General features: G+C 36.0%; 1 long non-coding RNA gene across 1 annotated transcript in view; it reads right to left on the bottom strand.

Moving 5' to 3' along the window:
• LOC118149938 (uncharacterized) overlaps positions 1–10,138 on the bottom strand; it is a 29,641-nt gene extending 19,503 nt beyond the window's left edge. Inside the window, exon 1 of the long non-coding RNA XR_004737712.3 lies at positions 10,051–10,138. This is a non-coding gene — a long non-coding RNA (uncharacterized LOC118149938). The remainder of the gene's footprint in view (positions 1–10,050) is intronic.
• Positions 10,139–24,710: the final 14,572 nt, after the last annotated feature.

Below are 24,710 nucleotides of genomic sequence, written 5' to 3'. Positions count from 1 at the left end.
AGTTTCGTCATTTTTAAAATGTGACACTCTGTTAGGTGCATACACTTTAGGATTATGTCATTTTGCAAATTGCACTATGTAATACTTCTGTTTCTTCCTGATACTTTTTCTTCTTCTTAAATTTGCTTTGAAATTCATATAGCTACTCTAGCTTTCTGTTAAGTAGTGTTGATATGTTCCATCCTTTACTCTGAACCTATTTAAGTCTTTATATTCAAAATTAGTTTCTGGTAGAAAACATATAGTTGGGTTCTCTTTTTGAATTCAGTTTAACAATTGCCATATTTTAGGTGATGTGCTTAGACCAGTCACATGTAAAGATTATTTGTATAATTGGACTTATATCTGCTATATTTGCAATTTTTTTCCTATTTGTTGCATTTATTCTTTGTTTCTTTTTAAGCTCACCACTTTTTCTGCCTTTTCTTTTCTTTCTTTCTTTTTTTCTTTTTTTTTTTTTTTTTTTTTTTGAGACGGAGCTTTGCTCTTGTTACCCAGGCTGGAATGTAATGGCGAGATCTCTCGGCTCACTGCAACCTCCGCCTCCTGGGTTCAGGCAATTCTCCTGCCTCAGCCTCCTGAGTAGCTGGGATTACAGGCACACGCCACCATGCCCAGCTAATTTTTTTTTTGTATTTTTAGTAGAGACGGGGTTTCACTAGGTTGACCAAGATGGTCTTGATCTTTTGACCTCGTGATCCACCCGCCTCGGCCTCCCAAAGTGCTGGGATTACAGGCTTGAGCCACCGCGCTCGGCCTTTTCTGCCTTTTCTTATTTGAGCATTTTATGTGATTTCATCTATCTATCTATCTATCATCTATCTACCTATCTATCATCTATCTACCTATCTATCATCTATCTATCATCTATCTACCTATCTATCATCTATCTATCTATCATCTATCTACCTATCTATCATCTATCTATCTATCATCTATCTATCATCTATCTACCTATCATCTATCTATCTATCATCTATCTATCATCTATCTACCTATCTATCATCTATCTATCTATCATCTATCTACCTATCATCTATCTATCATCTATCTATCTATCATCTATCTACCTATTTATCATCTATCTATCTATCATCTATCTACCTATCATCTATCTATCTATCATCTATCTACCTATCATCTATCTATCTATCATCTATCTACCTATCATCTATCTATCTATCTATCATCTATCTACCTATCATCTATCTACCTATCTATCTATCATCTATCTACCTATCTATCATCTATCTACCTATCTATCATCTATCTATCTATCATCTATCTATCTATCTATCATCTACCTATCTATCTATCATCTATCTACCTATCTATTATCTATCATCTATCTATCTATCTATCATCTATCTATCTATCTCTATCTGTCTGTCTTTTAGCAGTCGCCCTATCGTTTACAGTATTTATTTTTAAATACTCTTAGGCAATCCATGGATAACACTGTACCATTTATGTATAGTGCAAATAGCTTACAGTGAGAATTAAAAATAAAATCCTAAGCTTCCGGAGCCCCACAACTGACAGAACAGAATCTCTCTTGGCCAGTGGGGCTCCGGAGAAACCTTAAAAACTGAGTTCCTGGCCATGGCAGGATAAGAGAATGCACATGCTTCATTATGTTTATTACTTATTAACCTTTAATGAGACTTCTTTCCTAAAGAGTAAGCAGAAACCAGCTCTGCCAAACAAAAAGCGAACTCCTCATCCCTCTGTTACCATTAGCCAATCAACTGAGGTTGCCACTGGACTTCCACTCTGCCTTTGCAGTCCCAGTGTGATGGCTCATTGGCTTCACAGTGCATTCCTTGCTATTAATAAAAACTGAGCATCACCTTGAGACCTGTTCTGGCCAACTCAAAGAGGAAGATGTACAGTGAGGATTTGTGTGTCCTGTGCTTCACCTCTGATATTAGGAGGGCTGAAAACTCCAACCTGGGATCATGCTACCTGCCATTTATTGGCCACGTGACCCATGAGGAGGCATGAAGCTCAGTTGTGCATGTGCATGTCTCTTCTTTCATAAATATGCGTGACTCCTCTCAGAGTTATTAAATACATATGTTTGGCCATCCCACTCAGTAAAAAATCCTGTTCTGTCTCTCCCCCCCTCCCTAGACTTTTGGCTTGCTCTGGACTTGTGCTAGAGGCCACACTTCCCAGCCAGCAGAATGGCTAACTTGCAGGCTACAGTTCTTCATGAGAAATAAAGTTCTTCTTTCCAATTCTATAAACTTTGTAATTCTTCACTTGACAAGAGCATTCCCAATTATTCTCTCTTATCCCGTGTTACATTGTTACTGTTTATTTTACTTGTTGACAAGAGCATTCCCAGCTATTCTCTCTTATCCCGTGTTACATTGTTACTGTTTATTTTACTTGTTGACAAGAGCTTCCCAATTACTCTCTCTTATCCCTTGTTACATTGTTACTGTTTATTTTACTTGTCCATATGCTGTAATCCAAATCCAGCACATGAAGGATAATTCTACCAGTTTACATCTCCAACAGCATCTGCTCCAGGAAGCATGTTTAGAATGATTACCAGCATCAATAATTTTTTAACATCTTAAAATATTTTAGTCATTATTCAAATCACGGTACATGTGACCTTTCCTCCTTCTATCTACGGTACATTGTTTTGAGTAAAGGTACATTTATAAACCCCATTTTTCATATGAGGAAATTGACACACAGACACAGAGCTAGTAGTAGGTATCAGTTACAAGAAATACATCTTGGGATTTTGCTCCATTAACCACTCTACTATAGCAACTCTGGTAAGCACCAACAGGAAAAAAAAGGGGCAATTAATTATACCCACCTTTGAAAAGGAACTAAATCTGAAACATTTAGATGTGAACATGGTAGAGTTTTGAGTATGGAAAACATAAATTCCAAAGAGTTAATTTTAGGAGACATCATAAAGGTTTGGAATCATAAAAACTGAAAATGATTTTTCTATAAAGACATTGGGACAAGCAAGGTGTGAAAGACACAATCCAAGTGCTTTAGCTACCGCTGAATCAGAAAGTGCAAAACTTAGTAGCTTGGACAAAAAATAATGACTTCATTATTTTTCACAATTCTGAGGATTAACTTGGTTTCTCTAGTTCATATATTTTTGACTCGGAAGTGGCAGTGTCTCAATGGTCCAAAATGGACTGGCATATCATTTCTGACTAGGAGTCAGTGCTGGCCATCACCTGGGAGGTCAGGGAGCAATATTAGCCAGAGAGCCTTGTTTTCTCTCCACTTGGCCTTTCCATGTGGTTTGGGATTTTTTCCATTTGTGGCTCGGTTTCTAATTTCAACTGCTAGATTAAAAACAATCTCACCTTAGTGGCTTAAAATAGCAGCCTGAGTAGTTGGCTCACAATTCTAAAATTTACATGAAGACTAGTGGGAGAAATTCATCTTTGTTCCAGGTTGAATCACCCAGGATTATTTGGAACTGGAGGATCCACTTCAAGAGAGCCTTACTCGGAAGTCCAGCAAGTTAGTGCTCTCACCTGGGTTCTCCTTCTAGGAGCCTCTCTGTGTGGTGAGTCTGAGCTGGTCTAGGCAGAACAGTGTTTCCGGGTAGTCACCTACTTACAGGGAGCTGACTGCCCCTAACTGCAAAAGCAAAACTGCAAGTCATCCTTAAAGTCTGACAAAATGTGTGTTTTAAATTATGTTGGATTATCTTCTTATTAATGAGTAATAAGTGTCTTTCATATTCTGTATAACAGATTAATTTTCAGGTCAATGTTTTAACAACGTTCCTCACAGTCTCTGGCTTGCGATTTTCTGCCTTTTTCATTGTTTGTTTTTTAAAACATCATTTAATTATAATTAACATAATGAACTGCATAATTTAAATTGTCATATGTATACACCTGTGAAATCATCATCGTAATCAAGAGAATGAACATATTCATGCCCTCCCCACTTTCTTCATTACCTCATTCTGTTCCTCCCCTCCCAGGACAACGACTGATCCTTCTCTGTCCCTGTAGATTGACTTGCCTTGTCATGATCATGTTTTTAATCTTTTTACTAATATCTTCAAATAAATTAGTTTTTTTAATTGCTAAATTAACCTGGCATTCCTGAGAAAAACACCACTGGATTATGTTATATCATCTTACATCTTCTGCTTTTATATATTCTGCTGGATTTGATTTTTTCATGTTTAAATAAATTTTTCACATATTCTTGAAGAGTATACTTCATAGCATTTTTCTTAAATTTGTCTGTTGATGATATTGAGGTAATCCAGCCCTTTAAGAAGTGCTCCTGCCTCTTTTAATATTCTAAGCAGGTTTTGTAGAATTATTTTCTATCTTCTTCACAAATGTTAAGTGAGATTTAGTAATGAAGGCTTCTGGGCCAGGAATTTACTTTGCAGGGATATTATTAGCTATGGGGAGTTTAAACTGTGCATTTAGTTGAAGGTTTTGGAAAACCCTGAATAAAACAATTTATAATATTCTGTTATCATTTTAATGTCTGTAGGCTTTAAAGTGATAAGTCCTTATTTTGGTAATAGTAATTCATATATTTTTTCTAATCAATATGGATAGAAGATCATCAATTTTATTATTCTTCAAAAATTACAATATAATTTTATTTATGCTTTATTTTTAAATGTTTTATAGATTACTAATAAGATTACTAATATTTATTTTTTCATCTTTTAGTTTTTCTTGTTCTTATAATGGAGAATTTGAACATTAACTTAAAACATTTTTATTTTGCCAACTGAGTCTTAAATATTGTGCGTTTTCCTCTCAGCACTCATAAGGTGGATAAACAACATTCCCTATACCCATAGAATGGAATATCACCCAGCATCCTCTCACGTACAAAGAAAAAAGAAATTGCTGATACAGACAGATGTCTAACAATCTCAAAAATTGTCATGGCAAGTAACTGGTAGAAATCAGACTTGATTGCATGATTGCATTGATAGGAAATATCCTGAAGACATAAAATTATAGTAAAAAAAAGCAGATCTATGTTTAACTGGAAACAGGGGTGGCAGAGAGGAGGGTTAGCCTCTGAATTCTTCTGTTTTTGGCTATTGTATACTCCTTTATGCTACTATAAATTCATATATATAGAATTATTCAAGTGCAAATACAAACAGTGTATGGCTGTTATAGTGCTATGGATATCCAAGTGCCAGGGTGTTTGTAGACACATTTCACTTCAGAGTAGAACCCTGAAAACATAACTCAGGTCATATGTTAAAGGTATATTTAACTTTAGCAAAAGCTCTCCACTGCTTTCAATTTGCCGGCACTGTTTTCCTTTCCCACTGGCAACGCAGAAGAGTCTACATCGCCCACTCGGTCCTTGTTTGTCTGTTCAAATGAAGATATTCTATTGAGTGTGAACCGATATGACAAAGTAGATTTAACTTGCAATTTTCTAATAACAAACGACATTTACGTCTTTTTATTAATCACGTCTTCTGTGGAATTACTTTCAAATATGTGTGTCCTTTTTATTGGATTACTGATTTTCTCGTTATAAATTTATTAAGGGATTCTTTTTAGTTCTGGATAAAATGCCATTATCAATGATACATGATTCCCAAAGATGTCTTCTAACATATGGCTTTCTCTTTTATGGTGTCTCTTGATTAAGGAGGATTATAATAGTGAGGAAGCACAGCTTACCAATATTTACTTTTATAATTTTTGAATTTTTGTTCTAATAAATTCTTATGTATCCAAAAGTACAAAAGCTTCCTCTCCTTTCTTTTTATTTAATTTTTTTATTTTTATTTTTATTTTTTTTTTGAGATGGAGTCTCACTCTGTCTCCCATTCTGCTAGAGTGCAGTGGCATGATCTGGGCTCACTGCAACCTCTGTCCCCTCGGTTCAAGCAATTCTCCTGCCTCAACCTTCCAAGTAACTGGGATTTCAGGCACGCACCACCATGTCCAGCTAATTTTTGTGTTGTTAGTAAAGATGGGGTTTCGCCATGTTGGCCAGGCTGGTATCAGACTCCTGACCTTAGGAGATGCTCCTGTCTTGGCTTCCCAAAGTGCTGGGATTGAAGATGTCAGCCACCGTGCTCTGCCTTCCTAACATTTCTTCTGAAAGTTCTGCAGTGTTTTATATAATCTGTAGATTTCTTATCTAGATTTACAATTTGAGGATAGTTGAAGATTAAGGTACTTTTTATGTAAATATTCTTTAATTTCAGTGCTATTTCTGGGGAAAACATATCCTTTAGCAATGGTATTGTTTTGTTAAAAAATATTTACCATTAAGTGTGGGTTTATCTCTAGACTCTCATTTCTGTTCTATTGCTATACCCATGTCTAGCTTTATGCTATTAAAATAATACCTTGGTTTCTATACATTTATAACTCTTAACTTAGATAAAGCTAATCTTCCTATTATGCTATTTCTAAAAATTGTCTTGGTTATTTCAGATTTTTCAAGTTCATATACATTTTACAACTATCTTTTCAAGGTCTACCCCCCAGAAAAGCCTATTAAGATTCTTATTGGAATTACCCTGGATCTGCAAATGAATTTAAATGAAATTGCCATGATAACAGTTTTTTCTTTCTATCCTTGAACATAACACATCTATATCTTTCAGCTTTCTTCATTTTGTCAACAGTGTTTTACAGCTCTCAGTGACCAAGTTTAAAAAAATATTGTTAGGTTTATCTCAAATTGTTTTTAATTTTTTTGACATTATTTTTGATTAATTTTTTAAAATTACTTATTTGGATTATTCATTGTTAATAGAAAGGAATAGTTTTGATTTTTTATACTGTTATTGTATTCTTAAAACTTTGCTAAATTCACTTATGTTTATTAGTAGCTACTTTTCAAGACTATGAAAGTTATCAGTGGTCAAATATGGAATAATTTGAGCAGCAAAATACGTAATTTAGTATTGGATTATAACTCAAATTGTACAATAAATATTCATAAATGCATAGTAATATAGCAAATGATTGAATAAATTTTAAAAATGAAGGAAAGTTGACAGGCTGCCAGATAAAATCCACAGATGGCAAAATGAAAGGAGCCAGTGTGCAAGCTATTGTGACTTTTAGTTTTACATGTCAACTCGCCTCTGGCAAGAGGTGCCCAGATATTTGGACAACATTATTCTGGGAGTGCTTGGGAAGTGTGAGATTCACATTTGATTCGGTGAAGTAAAGCAGTTTGCCCTCCCCAGTGTAGGTGGACCTCATCCAAATTTAAGGCCAAAACAGAACAAAAAGGTGAAGAGAAATTTATCTTTCTCCGCCTGACTGTCTTTGAGTGTGGACCTCATTCTCCTGCTACTTTTGGACTCTGACTCAAATGTGAACTAGAACTTACACTACTGAAAACTTACTCCTGAGTTTTCAGCTTGCCAGCTACAGATCTTGGTACTCTAGCACATGCAATTTCATGAGCCAATTCTTGGTCATCTCTCTCTCTCTCTCTCTTTCTCATGAACATGTGTGTGTGTGTGTGTGTTTGTATGTGTGCATGTGTGTACATATATACATTGTTTTTGTTTGTCTGCAGAACCCAGGCTAAGTACAGCCATCAGTGAACAAACAGCCTTGGTGTGTTATCAGGTGAGCTTTGGAGTTTAAGCAGAATGTTTAAAATTATTACTCAGTTAGATAGCTAGCGAGCTTCCCTTTTTGGTGGTCAATAGTCAGAACCAGACTTCCAGGGGTTTCCATAGATAATAGAGCTTTCCCAAAACAGGTAGATTTGCCTTGCACATGCTGTATAAGTCTATGTATGAAATTTCAAAAGTATGCTCAATTATACAGTATACTGTCTATGTATTCCACATGATGGATACACATGTGTGGTAAAAGTATATGGAAAAACAATCAAATGCTAAACACAGTACTCAGAATACTGATGAGTTTTTCAAAGAAAGAAAGTGATTGGGATTGGGCAAGACCATGGGAGTTTGCCAAGATGGGTTACAATTGTGTTATCTTGAGTAACTCAACTAAATTATCCGCCACTTTTATCTTGTGTAAAATAAACATTTAGCTATTTTACTGGCTTTGTAAGAGTTTAAATAATAGAAATTTATTAGCTAACAGTTTCTCTGTAACCTGCAATATAAGTTAATTCAATTCTTTGTACACTGATTCTACTGAGTCATTTTTCCTAAATATATTTAAATGCTCTTCTGTGTATTTTTCTTAGCTCTGAATAACTTAAAAGGTTCTAAACAATAATCACTTCATATTATGTCACCCAGTATGTCGGTGGAAATAATTAAATCCCAAGAAGGAAGCCATCTTCAGTGTGGAATTTCTATGGATTGATAACTTCTGAGTCTGTCTTACTAAATCACATACTTCACATTTATAAAATACGGCAGGTATATTTTACAGAACTTTATGGACAGAGAGTTTATAACTAAGCCAATTAGATAAAAAATACATATATAGAGAAAGAAACAGTTCAAAAACAATAAAATACCAGTAAGGAACTAGAATAAGTCTAAATAATAAGCACTTAATATGTCAGACAAATAGAAAAATAAAATTATGAAAAATAATTTAGTAAACAGCATACTTTATCCACAAATGCAATGTGTGAGGGGTTGTCACATATTTAGGAAAAAAAGTTTTTTATCACCTGGAAAAATGCCTTTGCCACTCAACTCTAACATATGCTGAGGGAGGAAAAATGATGTAGATGACTTTTTTAGTTTCACTTATATTTGAGAACCTGATTACAAGTAAATTTTACAGAAGGATAATTGCTAAAAACAACTGTGGAAAACTACCATGGGTTGTCATGTTTGGAGTTGACTGTCGTATCACTTAACAATATCACAAGCTGCTTTTTCTACACACTTTGCTGGATGAAGGAAAGCTATCACACCCCTTCCTCTGTAACTTCACCCGTTTGTGTATGATTTTAACTTATAATGACATAAAATGTTTATATTTAAATATAAACTTACATATTTTGTCTTAATCATCAGTGCAATGATGATGACAACTTTGGAGCCAGATACAGGGTGTTTATTTTTAAATTTGTATTTAAATGGATATTTTAAGGTATACTTGATTTATCTTGAACTAAAAGTATTGAACTAAACAATTAATAAAGATAGTCACAAAACATATGGACAGCTACATAAAACATTTCGCTTTGCCCACATTAATAAGAATTTGATAACAAAAAGTCATTGGTTCTCACAAAGTGCCCTTTACACAAAGCAACAGCCTAGAAAGATTTTTGTTTAGTTAAATCAGGTTGTAAGTTGATATGGTCTAAAATTATCTCACTATAATTTACCATCTGGACAAAAATTCAAACTTCATTGGTAAGATCAGAAAGCAATTGGTAGTTTTTAGACGCCACTTGTTAATGGAGAGGGGCATGCAGACAATATCCCTACACTATAGCTATTCGTTAGAGATGGATGCACAAGAAAGGAATAGTGTCTTTTGAAGAGATGTATTCTATAAATTCTGGCAAAGAGCTTATTTTAAGATGGTAAAATGGCATACGAATTTAGACTAATTTAATTACTTGAAATTATGAATAATTGGAGTAAACTTGATGCATTAATGTTGATTAAATTTTTCTGTAATATTTCTAATGAGCACGTTTAAACTATTGACATGCACAATGGCAAGCACTTCATATGGCTGCATTTAGTCGTCATGACAAGCATAAGAGGTAAATGTTATAAAGCACAATTTACAAGTAAAGAACTGTTGGGAACCAGCCCAACCCTGCGCATGGGTGCCCCGTGTCCCGGCAGTGACGAGGCAGTGAGAAAAGAGAGACAAAGACACAGGAACAGAATTTTAAAGTATGGGTCCGGGGTCCAATGCACTCACAGGGTGATTCCCATTGGCATTCAGCTCCGGGCTCCAAGCGCTATTATTAGGTAAATTATCTTGTTAATCTTGCAGGCTGTGGGAGGGGGTTGAGGAGGAAGATAGCGGGAGGAAAAGCACGTGTCTGCAGCACTCAACGGCATACCTGGTTCTCCTAAGAAATGCTAACTAAGGACACTGAGACTTTACCAACCATTGTCCATCCAGGTGCTTTGGCCAGAGAGGTGCAGCTTAGGCTCCGTAAGGTCTGACCACACACAGTGCATCAAAGGGCTTTTATCTCCCGAGCACTGTGGACACAGAGCAGTCACAATTGCTCCATATTCTGAGAACACAGGCAGGGGCTGTGGCGTTCCAGTGTCTCTGCCCTGCGAGGCTTTCCGGCCTTACCAGCACCCATCTGCGAAGACCCTCCCGAGGCTTAAGAGCAGAGGTTACATTTCCCTCCCAGAGTTTTTTGCATAAGCTCCCTTTAGGAGATCCTTACACAAACTCGATGTTGGGAAGAGTCTGGGGACAAAAGCAGCTTTCCTTTTCCGCTCTGCAGCGACACCGCAGTGCTCCGTCATGGTCTTTACCGTAGGCCTCCTGTCACCACTTGATCTCTGCTTTTGTTTTAGTTCGGATATGATCCGCGGCACAAACCTCAGTGTATAAAAAGCAAAGCAAGCTTGGAATCATTTAACTATGAGTAACACAGGTCTGCCCCTGGCCACCTCTTCCCGTATCTCCTCCCTTCTTCTTCTTCTCCTTCTCCTTCTTCTTCTTCTTCTTCTTCCTTTTTTTTTTTTTTTTTTTTTGAGACGGAGTTTTGCTCTTGTTACCCAGGCTGGAGTGCAATGGCACGACCTCAGCTCACCACAACCTCCGCCTCCTGGGTTCAGGCAATTCTCCTGCCTCAGCCTCCTGAGTAGCTGGGATTACAGGCACGCGCCACCATGCCCAGCTAATTTTCTGTTTTTAGTAGAGACAGGGTTTCACCATGTTGACCAGGATGGTCTCGATCTCTTGACCTTGTGATCCACCCGCCTTGGCCTCCCAAAGTGCTGGGATTACAGGCAGAAGTTTTTTTTTTTTTTAAACAAGTGCAGTGCTTTCTTCTGTTTGGCAAGTCGCCCAAATGAAGTGTGAGAAAGTATCCACAGTAACATGAACATAAGATAATTTTCCAAATAAAGGAGTATGAGTAATATCCATTTGCCAAATTGAATTTGGGTGGAGTCCTCTAGGATTTGCCCTTGCCTCCTGAGTGGGCAGTTGAAGACCTTGGCACTGAGGGCAATGTTGGACAATTTGTTTTACCTGTCTCCAGGTTAAAGGAAGTTTAGTTTTTAAACCTGCCGCATTTGTATGTGTTGATGCATGAAATTTTTTGGCTTTTATAAAACCTGGAGAAACCACTAAATCTGCCTCTTCCTTTGCTTGAGCTAAAGGTCCAGGTAAACCAGTATACGCTCGAATGTGTGTGACATAAAAGGGAGCTTCTCTGCTTCTAACTGCTTTTTGAAGTGATTCGAATAGCTCTGTTAATTGATCATCCTGAATGTATTTTAATAGTGCAGTTCCTACATTTTTGGTAGAATGTACCACATAAGCTGAGTCTGAAACCATATTAACTGGTTGCTGTGTATCTGTAAGGACCGAGATAACTGCTTGTAACCCTGGTCTTTGTGCTGATTGAAAATTTGTTTGGATGACTCTATGAAAAGGACCTGCGTAAGCTGCCTTTCCATTCTTAAATGCATCAGTAAAAACAGTAGCAGTGTCCTCTATTGGCTCACCTTCAGTAATTTTAGGTGAAACCCATGACATAAGCTTCAGGACCTGAAACACTTTTGTTTTAGGATACTGATTAGCAATTTCACCTATGAAATCTGCCAAGCTTAATTGCCAATCAACCAAATTGATGTAGTAAGCTTGTTGCACTTGCTTTCACTTAAAGGAACAATTATTTTGTCAGGTTCATATCCAGACAATGGAACAATCCTTGTTCTGCCTTGACTAGGGACACTAGCTGTTTGATCCAAGCACACAGTTAGTTTTTCTTGTATTGTGAGGTACGAAGACCCGTTCTACTAGACTTTCATCTTCAACAATGACTCCTGTTGGTGAATAAGGTGTTCAGAATACAATGAGCTGTAACCGTGAGTCACTGTTAATTCTTTCCACCTGGGCTTGCTGTATTTTTCTTTTTATTGCATTTTAGGTTTTGGGGTACATGTGAAGAATAGGCAAGATAGTTGCATAGGTACACACGTGGCAGTGTGATTTGCTGCCTTCCTCCCCTTCACTTATATCTGGCATTTCTCTCCATGCTATCTCTCCCCAACTCCCCACCCCCTGCTGTCCCTCCCCTATTCCCCCTAACCAACCCCTGTGGGTAGTGCTTCCCTCCCTGTGTCCATGTGTTCTCATTTTTCAACACCCACCTATGAGCGAGAACATGCGGTGTTTGATTTTCTGTTCTTGTGTCAGTTTGCTGCAAATGATGTTCTCCAGGTTCATCCATGTCCCTACAAAGGACGCTAACTCATTGTTTTTGATTACTGCATAATATTCCATGGCGTATATGTGCCACATTTTCCCTGTTCAGTCTATGTATTTTTTCTTTAATTATTTTCAACTCCTCTGCTGCTTCTTTTGTTAACACTCTTTTACTAGTTAAATTTGGATCTTCTCTTAAATCACAAATAAATTAGATATTACATAAGTGGGAATACCTAGAGCTGGCCTTATCCAATTAATGTCTCCTAACAACTTTTGGAAATCATTTAATGTTTTAAGTTTGTCCTTTCTAATTTTTACCTTTTGAGGGCATATTTTCCTCTCTTCAACTTGCATTCTCAAATATTTTACTGGTGCTGAGGTGTGAATTTTATCAGGACCTATAATCAGCCCTGCTTTTTGCACACATTCTTTTAGGCAATTATGACATAAAGCCAACTCTTCCCTAGTTTCTGCAGCACATGACATAGCTTCAATATAGTGAATGACAAACACTGAGGAAAGTGCCCTCTACCAGGCTGCACAGCTTTTCTCACAAAAGTCTGACGCTTTGTAGGATGGGTTAACATTCCTTGAGGCAAAACCTTCCATTGATATCTGGTCTGGCTTTTGGTATTTTACTGCAGGTACTGTGAAAACATATTTTTCGCAATCCTGCTTTGCCAAAGAAATTGTAAAGAAACAGTCTTTTAAATCTATGATTATCAAAGGCCATTCTTCTGGGGCCATTGCTGGTGAAGGCACAGGGCTGTAACGCTCCCATGGGTTCAGTCACTGCATTTACTGCACTCAGGTCAGTCAGCATTCTCCATCCCCCAGATTTTTTTTTTTTTTTTTTTGAATTACAAATACCAGGGAATTCCAGGGAGAGAATGAAGTTTCTATATGCTCTCTTTCCAGCTGCCCTTGTGTTAATTTGTGTAAAGTCTCCAAATTTACTGCTTTGGAAGTGGCCACTGTCCAACCCATATCAGTGTTTGTGTTTTCCAGGTTAATGCAATTGGTTCTGGAGGCTTATCAGTGGCCACTACTAAAAATTGTAGCTAATCCCTGCTCTGTCTAATTTTACAGTAGCTTACATAGGTTGAGTGATTCCATTTTCATTTTTTCCTAATCCTCTTCCAGGCTCATATTCCATTTGAGACACAATCTTTTTACCTTGCTCACTGTAAGCATTTGGTTGAAGAGAGATTTCAGCCCCCCACTGTTGTAACATGTCTCTCCCTCACAAATTAATGGGAACATTGGTAACCATGCGTTGAATAGTGCCTTGCTGACCAAAAAAAAAAAAAAGAAGAAAAGGAAAAGTTAGTAACGGTAAGGGAATTAATTAACCACATTCTTGCGAACAGTAAGTTCATACACAATATGCAAACCTAAACCTGCTGAATTGCAAGAGCCTTGCTGACACATTTCATCCAGCGGACCCACTGGAGCAGGAGTGAAAGCACAGGTGAGAGTACACCGCAGATTTCTTCAGGTTTCTTCAGGGTGCGCAGAATCCAACCCAATTATTGTGTGGTTGAACTCATCCGATTGAGAGCCAGAGGGTCAAGCCTTATTTTGCACTTTTAAAAATAAAATTGTCATCGCCTGTTTAAAATGTTCATTCCAAATTCCTACACAAACAACAGATATCAAAGCCCTTACCTAAAGCTCTATCACCAGCTTCCTCACTTTCCCGGGATCCCAGTGCACAAATTAATCCTAGGAATAAAATGGAACAAGCTTCCCATAACTTTCTCCATGTAAAATACTGTAGGATTCATAATCTTAGGCTACATGATAGATTTTTTTAAAAGAATTTCTCTAACAGCACAGCATGGTAACTAAATTAGTTTTATCTCATTTTGAGGACAAATTGAAAACCAAATTCCTGCAAAAGCTCTTAATTATTAAAAATTATTGGCAATTGTACTAAAGAGCATTTTTGTGGACATAGTATTTGTGTATACAAGTCACTCATGAGTTTTGATTCCACCATAATAATCAGTCTATGGCAATATTGATTCTTTTTTTACATAAAAGAAAATTGTACACAATTTTTTGTAAAAGTCAAGGAATCATAGGGTCCTTAATTTTACATTAAAGATAATTAACTTAAAGCCACTCACAGATTAAAATTGTCTGAGCTAAAAAAAGGTACATTTAAATAATGAACTATTCTTTTCTTTTCATAGCTATTATACCAAAACTGTGACAATATATAAGAAATATTGTACATATTAAATATGAAATGTACTGAATATATTAAATTATTGCTTAATATACAATAATACCTTGATGTGATATATAAATCAATACATGATTTTGCATGGCTATTCCTGTGATTGAATCACTAATATCAGTTTAAAAAACACATTGCTGAAAAAATCCTCTGGGCAACCCAAGTAATATCTTGGCTTATTTCACAGTAATCTCAGTGCTCCTTTTTATCTAACATGGTTGATTTAAAAGTTACAACCTCAAAAAAGCCAATGGAATGTTCACTGGAATTTTCAGCTTCACAGCACTAGTCAATTAGTTCTGTGTTGATCACTCTTTGAAAGCAAGTTGAAATATGCCCTGGCAAATTATTGAACAAATGTTCCAAATGACTAAAGCATTCATCCTTTCCACATTAGACTACGCAATCCTTTTGTACTGAGGTTCACATCAATCACTCAGCCTCCAGAAAATCACATAAGCTCTCCTTGAAATGCCCTAAAATATAATTTTTATAAACGAAAGATCATAGAAACTCAAGAGGAAAGGTATTTTACATTAGAATTAAAAAGGAATTTCAAATGCCCAGGAAGAACCTTGATGAACTCATTAGTTGCAAAGGTTGAGAGGCAGTGCTGTCCCTTATAGTGTTGTCCCGTAGGGTAGGTGTAAATTCTGCATGTGTTTTATTTAAAAGAAAAAGAGACATTCATGCTCTTCTTCCTGTCATGACCCAAATTTATAACTGAAAAAGCTGAACAGACACCTGATAGACCTGATTTTGCTTGTTTTTCACTTTTAAAAAACATTTTCATGGTAAGTGTTTTTGCTTCTTTACCATTTCACTTACCTCTAGCTTATTTTTCTTGTTACTGGAGAGAACTGGTTGATGAGCTGTTTTATTCACAGATGAGTGCCTCAAAATTGTGACTTTGACAAAGAAGTAAATCAAAATAAGTGCCACAATGTGTAATGCTTAAGTTAAAACTTCCTACGGTATAACCTTGTTTGCATTTCATTGAGACCGATCCCAGACATTCTCCCTCTGAAATAGAGAAAGAGTAAAACTGAAAAATTTATAGGAAAGAGAGATATAGCAAGACCCATGTATTTTCTGATTACTTTTGGGAATAGAAATAAAAGTGAAATGTAAGAATATCTCTGACCATGGGACCATTTCAACATTTTATAAGAAATGTTTTGTGAGAACAGTAATTTCTTTCTAATATGTATTAACTAATAGATATAGTATTAAAGATCAAGAAGCAAAATGAGAGTGAAGTATATTAAAACTACCTAATACTACATGTAAAAATTAATTTTGAACATATCGTTCCTTAGAACTGTTTGGTGACATCTTTACAAAAACAGTGACAATGGCAACTTTTTGAGTAGGTAAAACGTATTTTAAAAGTCTATGGAAACCATTTCAAATATCTTCTCTTCAGTCACTGTTATTACATGCATGTCTTCTAACTGAAAGCAATTTTTATTCAACACGTTGAAATTTTGGTTTAATTTTCGGATATCTGTAGTGTGGTATAATATTAGTTATTTATAATTAACTACTTATTTTAGAATAGTTTTAGGTTTATAGAATACTGACTGTCACAGTCATATGGAGAATTTCCATATACCCCACATTATCCATTAGTAAGGCATATTTCCCACAATTAATGAACCAATGTTCATACAGGACAATTTGTTAAAGTTCATACTCTATTCAGATTTCTTCCTTATTTATCCAAAGGAGTTTAGTATTTCCTGCCTTATCAATTTATTGAATCATTTATGTTTATTTGTACAAACTCACTGGTACTTATTTTGTATTTTGTGTCTTCATTCAACACTACTTTTTATTATTTTTACTTAAATTGTTTCAGCTTTTGCCTTTTTAGAGTTCTTTCCGTTGGTCTCCGTGTCCCTTTGACAAATCCTTGTTATTCCTGTGTTTTTGTGTGGCTTATTTGTTTTTAGCATTTTTATACTTTATGATTCTATAAGGTGATTCAGATTATCTTGTGTATTCTGGACATGCATATACATTTTCTATCAGATAATTAACCTCAGTATAAAATATGAGAATTAGTTCAAAATTATTCATATTATATATAGATAAGATCCTTGAGAAACATAATATACCTCAATTAAGAGAGCATCAAAATATATATAGGATGAAATGTGTTAAAAATGGAAAATGACCTATATAACATAATAACAACCCTGTGATGGGTTAAACTGTCTCTAACAGAAAGATATATGGAAGTCTTAAACCTCATACATGTGAATGTGACCTTATTTGAAAATGGAATCTTTGCAGATGTAATCAAGATAAGGTGAAGTCATAGTGAATTAGAATGGGCTCTAATCATAGCCGGGGTGCTTGTGAGAAGACACACAGTTACTGCATTAGTAAGGGTTCTTCAGAGAAATGGAAGAAACAGGTAAGCATAGAGAGAGAGAGACAAAGATACAGATATATGAGAGGGGATTTATGGAGGGGAGTGACTCATGCGATTAAGAAGGATGAGAAGTCCTGGGATAGGCTGTCTGCCAGCTGGAGACCCTGGGATACCGGTAGTGTGTCTCAGGACTAGTCTGAAAGCCTTAGAACCTGGGGCGCTGACAGAATAACTCTCAGCCTGAGGATGAAGTCTTGAGAACCCCAGGGGTTAGGGGACACTGGTGCAAGTCCAAAGGCCAGAGAGCCTGGAGTTCTTATGTCCAACAGAAGGAGAAATAGGATCGAGACTTCAGGATTGAGAGAGAGAGAAAGAATTCACCTTTTTCTCTTACTTTTTCATTCTAACCAGGAACTCAGATGTTTGAATGGTGCCCCCCCCATGTTGAGCCCACTGTCTCATATGCCATTCTCCTCTGGGAACCCCTCACAGACACATCCAGAAATAATGCTTTACCAATTCTCTAAGTATTCCTTACTGGGTCAAGTTGACACTTAAAATTAACCGTCACGGACACATAGACACACAGAGAAAAGACAGCCTTGTGAAGATGGAGTAAGATGAGAGTTACGCTGCCATAAACCGAGGAATACCTGGGGCTACTGTAGCTGAGAGGCAAAGAAGAATCCATTACTACAGACCTCATGGGAGGCTCTGCCTTCACCTTCATTTCAGATGTCTGTCCTTTAGATCGGTAAGAGAATACATTTTTGTGGTTTTAAGTCACTCAGTTTGTAGTAGATTGTTATGGCAGCCCTAAAAATCAGTCAAGTTTTTAAAAATAAGATTTAGTGCAAAATCCAAAATACTACATTTAATATCCTGTGGATAAATATATGTATATATGGCCATAAAATATTCTAGCAAAATATATTGTTAGAAAACATTTATTTGGTTTGCACTCAGTGCTAGGTTCCCTTCCAGGTGTTTTGTGTGGATTATTTCATAATAATTCTGTGTGCAACAGTTAATATCCCCATTTCTCAGATTCACAGCACAGTTGGCTGGCTAACACAGATAGTATCAGAGTCAGGATTTGAAATTTGATTCTGGGCTACATGACACCTCATTATTGTCCTCCCTCAACCCTTTATGTCTCAGCACACGTTTATTCCTTGTCTCTGTCTCAGTCCCCTTATCAGTCTTTCCATTTTCTCCCTTTCTCTGCATTATTCTCTCTTTCTTTTATTGTTTATTTACTCCTTATCTCGACAAAATGAAACCCCCCCAAAAAATTACTGAAATTTTGTATGTTGTCTTATTTGACTGCAGTGCAAGAAAATAATACTAAAAATAACTTTTATACTTTTGACGCTTTAAAAAATTGTTTGCTCTACCAAATAGCCATAAAGGACTTGTGGAAAGAGAAATAAACAACATTTCAGATTATTTAGAAAAATCTTAAAGTACTAAACATCAAAACCTATGATAAATGTCAAGGGATGTTTTTAGAGATAAAATCTGAGCTTTAAATACTTTTGTTATTAAGAAACACTAGTCATAATAATAAATTAACTATGTTCAGCTTAATAAACTGGTTAAGGGTGGGAGGAAAAGCAACAGTTTATCAGTGAAACATAACAAAACAGATCTTACAGTTGATATTCTTTGCTTTGATGAGGGTTTATCATTGCCCGTGCAGCTGTACCACACAAAGGATGCTGCACTAACCCAGTCTTACAAACTGGCAAGCTGTGGTACCATCCTTGGCCCACACTTAGAACAGCAGAGAGTAGTAGCAAAGAAAAACCATGTCAGAAAGATTTGTGTGGGTAAGCTATCCATAACTCTCCAACAGTTTCCACAAGGAGGGAGCTGTGGAAATATAAAACTAAGCTTCACTCTCTTCCCTCTGATCTCCTGCCTGGGATGCTCAGTGGCCCAACCTAACCCAAAATGAAAGACATGAACCTCACTGATGCCCCCATTACAACTGAGTCACTGGGAGAGACAAGTGCCAAAAGATGGGCAATGTTTTGGAGGAAAAAATTGACTACTGACTGAATTGCAAGATATAATTGAATGAACAGCCTTTGTGAATTCTGATTGATAGACGCCTAGTGATTTTTTTGGCAGACTTTAACATGTAAAACTGCTGGGAATCTCAGTGTTCAGTATCTAACCTTTCTCTGAATCTCACTATTTTGGGCACACTCCTGCAACTCATAGCCAGCTTGAGTCCTGAGTTCAGCGTCTGTTTCACCCTTCCAATGAATGAAATGTGAAATGTTCTGCGAGAGCAAGAGCTGGTAATTATCATGCAGTGGAAGAGGATCCAGGGTACTCCCATTCCACTTTTCTAATAGGCCCACAATTACCTTTCAATGAAGAAGCGAATGGCTGTGCTTTTCTGAGTTTCTGAGATACAGTCAATCTGCTTCTATGCTTTCTTGAATAGCTGGAATTTCAGTTTGGATAGTTCCTCAAAACTGTATATGTTTTTATCAGCTTTCCACTTCCAGAATGTAGTTGATATTTTAATTTTAAATTTAGTTTTACTGCTTTTGTAGTTTAAAATCCTTTGTCTCTTCACTATAATTTAGCTTGCAGCTTCAAGAGGATGAATATAAAACCATATGTCCACACTCACATCTCTAATTTGAAGGTAATACTGCTTTCAGCACTTAATGGATACTAATTACAGAAAAGTAAAAGATTAAGCGCCTATTACTGTTTATATAAAGTTATTTTTAGAGTTGAAATTGAAATATAATAGTGATAATTTGTGAGTGATACCTTGTTATAAACTTCATGAGGACAGGATTAAGTACAAGTGACATAATACATATGCTCTTCAAGATGAGCTCAAATATAGATGATATCCCTGAGTTGGATAGAAATTTAATGATCTGATTCTAGAAAAACACAGAGATAACATCATGGGAGAGGAGGAAGCTAAGCTCTGAGATAATGACATCAATGTAGCCTAGATAAAGAGCATGCATCTTTAAAAATAAATGTTTCTAAAATAATCAATAGGTTATAGAGACAATTAATCTGAATTAAATTTCAGTTGAAACCCAGGTGAAATATGTTAATAGCAAGCTTCTTTGGACTACCTCTGAATAAGACAAATGTACATGAAAGTAGATGCCAAATACTTGCAATACTTTCATAAAGATTCTTTCTTCAATGTTGTGCTGTTATCACTATTTTCTTCTCATAAAAGTAAATACTGCAATTTTAACTTTGTGGAACAATTTTATAATGCTGTGATATTTCTCTCTGTTTACTCTTTGTCTTTGTGTTTTGCTTTGAATCTGTGGAAATAAAAATATTTCTTGTTTTTGTCACTGTGGATAGAAGCTACTGGCCAAATACTGTTAGTCTCATTGCAGATGTGTTGCGTATCTTTTTATTTAGGCCTGTAGAGTGCTATAAACATGAGAAGTATTTGATGTCTGCTGACAGTTCTTCGTAAGACTGACATGCCCTACATAAGTTTCTTTCAGTATTTACCTCCCAGCACCACTGCTCTGTGTTAAGGGATTAGCGACGTTCTTACACGAGTATTTTGAAATGTGTTGTATAACGAACCTGATATGAACGATACAACAGCTTGATTTGTGAGCAGATTGGTACAAATGTGTTTCTTTCTTTTGCAATTCATGATGGGATAAATATTGTTCTATGTTTTTGTTTCGAAACCTCTGGAAAAATTGAGCCAGTTGACTATGCAAACAATTGTCAAGAACCTATAAAACATGCAGCATAAAATGTTTCCTTTGTAGTCCAACCTGCTTATTCCTCTTAAATACTGGAAACAGAATTTCCCAGTTGTTAGAGAATATACCTTTTGCATTTTCATATTAAATATCTACTCCTATTATTTACAGTTGTAGTTTAACACTTTTTTCAGGTAGAATTCTAATTTTTCACATTGTTAAATTTTTCCAATTCCAACATGAAATAATAAAGAATACTAATTTTATCCTTATTAACTTGAAGGAAGTAATATTAATTTTTGTATTTCCGTACTTGAGTAAATCACAAATATGGTTTTCTGTAGTTCTAGAATTAATATAAAATAAACTAAATAAAATTTGATTTAGTAATAGACAAAGCAGAAAAATGCACTAAATCTTATTTCTTATGCAAATTAGGACAATAAAATATGTGAGCAAGAAATAAGGCTGAAGTATGTATATGAGCAGAATAAAATAAATTACTACAAAATGTAAATTATCCAGACTTGTGTTTCCTTAACTGGAAGATCTACAGTAAAGAATTTTAATTTTCCAGAAGGCTAAACTCATAAAAGACGATGTTAGACCTTTAGATTCAGAAAATCAAACTCTTAGCTCAGCCTTTAAAGAATAAATAAAGCAAAAAGGTAGCTACATAATGATTAATATGGTTACCGTGTACAGCGAAAGTTTGCAATTACATGTTTAATTTAAATAATTCCATCATTTAGTGGATATCAAATCAAATACATAATTAACATTTTTAAATTTCCTTTTTCTATGTATAAAGCCAGATAACATAATAAATATTATTTTTTTCTCACAATATACATTTTATACTAGTTATTTTTGAGGAATTTGGCAAAATGTCCATAATACTTGTGGCTGTGATTTTATAACTGTTGCTGACGAGTACAAGTGAATCGTATACTTGAAAGATATAAATATTGTGAGCAAGGAAAAGTTCTCAGTATTATAGCTTTAAAGTGAGTGGGAATATTCTTAGCATGGATCTTAGAGGACCTCCACTGTGGTCCTCTAAGCCCCAGAAAATTATAACAGTAATATTTTCAGAATAATAAATTATTAGACTGGAATATACATAGAAAAGCTATTTTGCAGTTGATTTCATTGTGATTTCAAAAATATGTCTCACTCACCTAAACCGGAGCTTTTATTTTCTATATTTGATGTTCTACAACACAGATTCTTCCTTACTAAATAAATATCATATTGTAAAACATTTCATTAACCTTTTTATTTTTAATTGTCTAATTAAATTCAGTGAATTCATATGATTAATACCACCTGTAGTCAGCATTCTGAAAAGGTCAGTTTAAATTTACTTTTAAAAATCTCTACTAATGTGTTACAATTGCATGCATTACTTTCTAATAGAGTTTAATGTACCCCAAGGAAACATTATCTAAGTAGTGCTTCACAGTTGCAAAGCAAACTAAGAACCTGTAATATTTTAATTTGTACGTTATGTGATTCTTGTTTTCATTTCCTCTGATCCCAGTCATATAGCAAGTAGATTCATCTGCAACTGTGAAAACATTGAAGGGAAAGGATGTGGGAAAGAGATATCGCGTAATTGGTAATACTTTTTATTTGAAAAAAAAAAAAAGGATTGTGTTTCTCACTTGGTCTTCACTGTCAGCATCACTGTGATATGCATTACAGATGATGCTGACAATTTGTGATGTACATGGATCTGTGGTCATCAGAATGGCACTGGAGTTTTCTTTCTGTTACTGGTACATTTTCTGTTAGAAAAAGCAAGCAGGTTTATCAGTTCAAACTTAAACACCTACTTTGCAGTGAAGCTATGGCATATAAAGAAAACACTCTAGAAAACAGAAGGCAAGCAAAATATAAAGATCATGCACATAAAAATAAGTTGAAAGGGGCCGGGCGCGTGGCTCAAGCCTATAATCCCAGCACTTTGGGAGGCCGAGGCAGGTGGATCACTAGGTCAAGAGATCAAGACCATCCTGGTCAACATGGTGAAACCCCGTCTCTACTAAAAATACAAAAAAATTAGCTGGACATGGTGGCGCGTGCCTGTAATCCCAGCTACTCAGGAGGCTGAGGCAGGAGAATTGCCTGAACCCAGGAGGCGGAGGTTGTGGTGAGCCGAGTTTGCGCCATTGCACTCCAGCCTGGGTAACAAGAGCGAAACTTCATCTCAAAAGAAAAAAAAATAAATAAATAAGTTGAAAGGATGTTAGACCTAAACAGGAAAAGCAAATGTATGAAACAATAAGAGGGAAACATATGAGTAATCCATTATGACCCTGAGATTGGCAAACCATTTTTAGAAAGAAAACAAAAAGCACTAGCCATACAATTAAAACAAATTATAAGTTTTTTTAAAAAAATATGAGTTTGAATCGATGGAATTTGCAAAGAGTAAAAAGAAAACTCATGAAGGTACACACACACACACACACACACACACACACGAAATTTCAAAAAGTCAATTGCCATGGAACAAACTATTATAGTACTAGGCATATACTGTGTTTCTGGAAACACTAGACAACTACTCTCTTTTGTTAAAAGCTGAAACTGTAAAACAGTGCATTACATGTAGCTAATGGTCTTAAATTAAATTAAATTTGTCCTAAAGCTGCATCCATATCAAGTCCATATATTGTACACGACAACCTAACTTAATCATATATTCCTGTAAGAAATGGCTCAGTTTCAGTCAATCACAGGCTACCAACTGTTCAGTCCATGCCCATATAAAGGAAATGCCTCATCATACCATGCCTAAATAAGGCAAATGCCAACCTGTCAGCAATCACAGTACTTCTTTACATCACTTATTTTTTCTGTCTATAAATACTGCCTGTCCACATTGTAGGGTGGAGCTTTAAAAACCTGTCTGCTTTGGAGTATGGCCGGATACATGAATCATTTCTTGTTAAATAAGCTCTGCTAAATTTAATTTCTCTAAAGTTTTCCTTTTAACATGTGTAACTATGAAGTAACTACGCAGTTTACAAATCTAAACTTTACTATCCATCTGACAATAGAAACAGCACTTATCTTTCTTGGTTAAATTTCTTTCTTTATTTATAAAACGAGGCTAAGCAAATCTATTAGCACCTTAAAACATTTTGAAGATTATATAAAATATTCAATGTAACAATAATTTAACTCCTGCACACAAGAAAAATATAAAATCTGCTGCATTATTTTGTTCTCATATTTCTAGAATAAATAGGTTTAATTGACTCTCAGTTCTTCAGGCTGTACAAGCAGCATGTTTGGGGGTCCTCAGGAAACTTAAAATCATGGAGGAAGGTGAAAGGGAAGCAGGCACCATTTTCACACGGCAGAGCAGGTGAGAGGCGCAAAAGGGGAAGAGCTACACACTTTCAAACAACCAGATCTTGTGAGAATGCACTATCATGGGAAAGGAAAAAGAGATATTTACCCCTACGCTCTAATCTTTTCCCTAACAATTGGGGATTACTATTCAACATGAGATTTTGCTGGGGACATGGAGCCAAGCCATATAATTCTGCCTCTGGCTTCTCTCAAATTGCTTATCATTCACACATTTTAAAACGCAGTCATGCCTTTCTAACAGTCCTCCCGAATCTTCACTCACTCCAGCATTAGCCCAAAAGTCCAAGTCTAAAGTCTCATCTGAAGCAAGGCAAGTTCCTTCTGACTATGAGCCTGTAAAACTAAAACCAAGTTAGTTACTTCCAACGCATAATGGGGGTACAGGCATTAGGAAAATGCTCCCATTTCAGAAGGGAGAAATTGACTAAAACAAAAGGTTCCACAGGTCCCATGCAATTGTGAAACACAACAGGGCGGTCATTAAATTTTAAAGCTCCAAAAGAATCTCCTTTGACTCCATGTCTCACACCCAGGCCACACTGATGCAAAAGATGGCATCCCAACGCCTTGGGTGGCTCTGGCCCTGTGGCTCTGCAGGGTGCAGCCCCTTTAGCCGCTTTCACGGGCTA

This window comes from Callithrix jacchus, chromosome 21 (assembly GCF_049354715.1).
Source record: "Callithrix jacchus isolate 240 chromosome 21, calJac240_pri, whole genome shotgun sequence".
NCBI lineage: Eukaryota > Metazoa > Chordata > Mammalia > Primates > Cebidae > Callithrix > Callithrix jacchus.
This window is presented reverse-complemented; position numbering and strand designations above follow the sequence as displayed.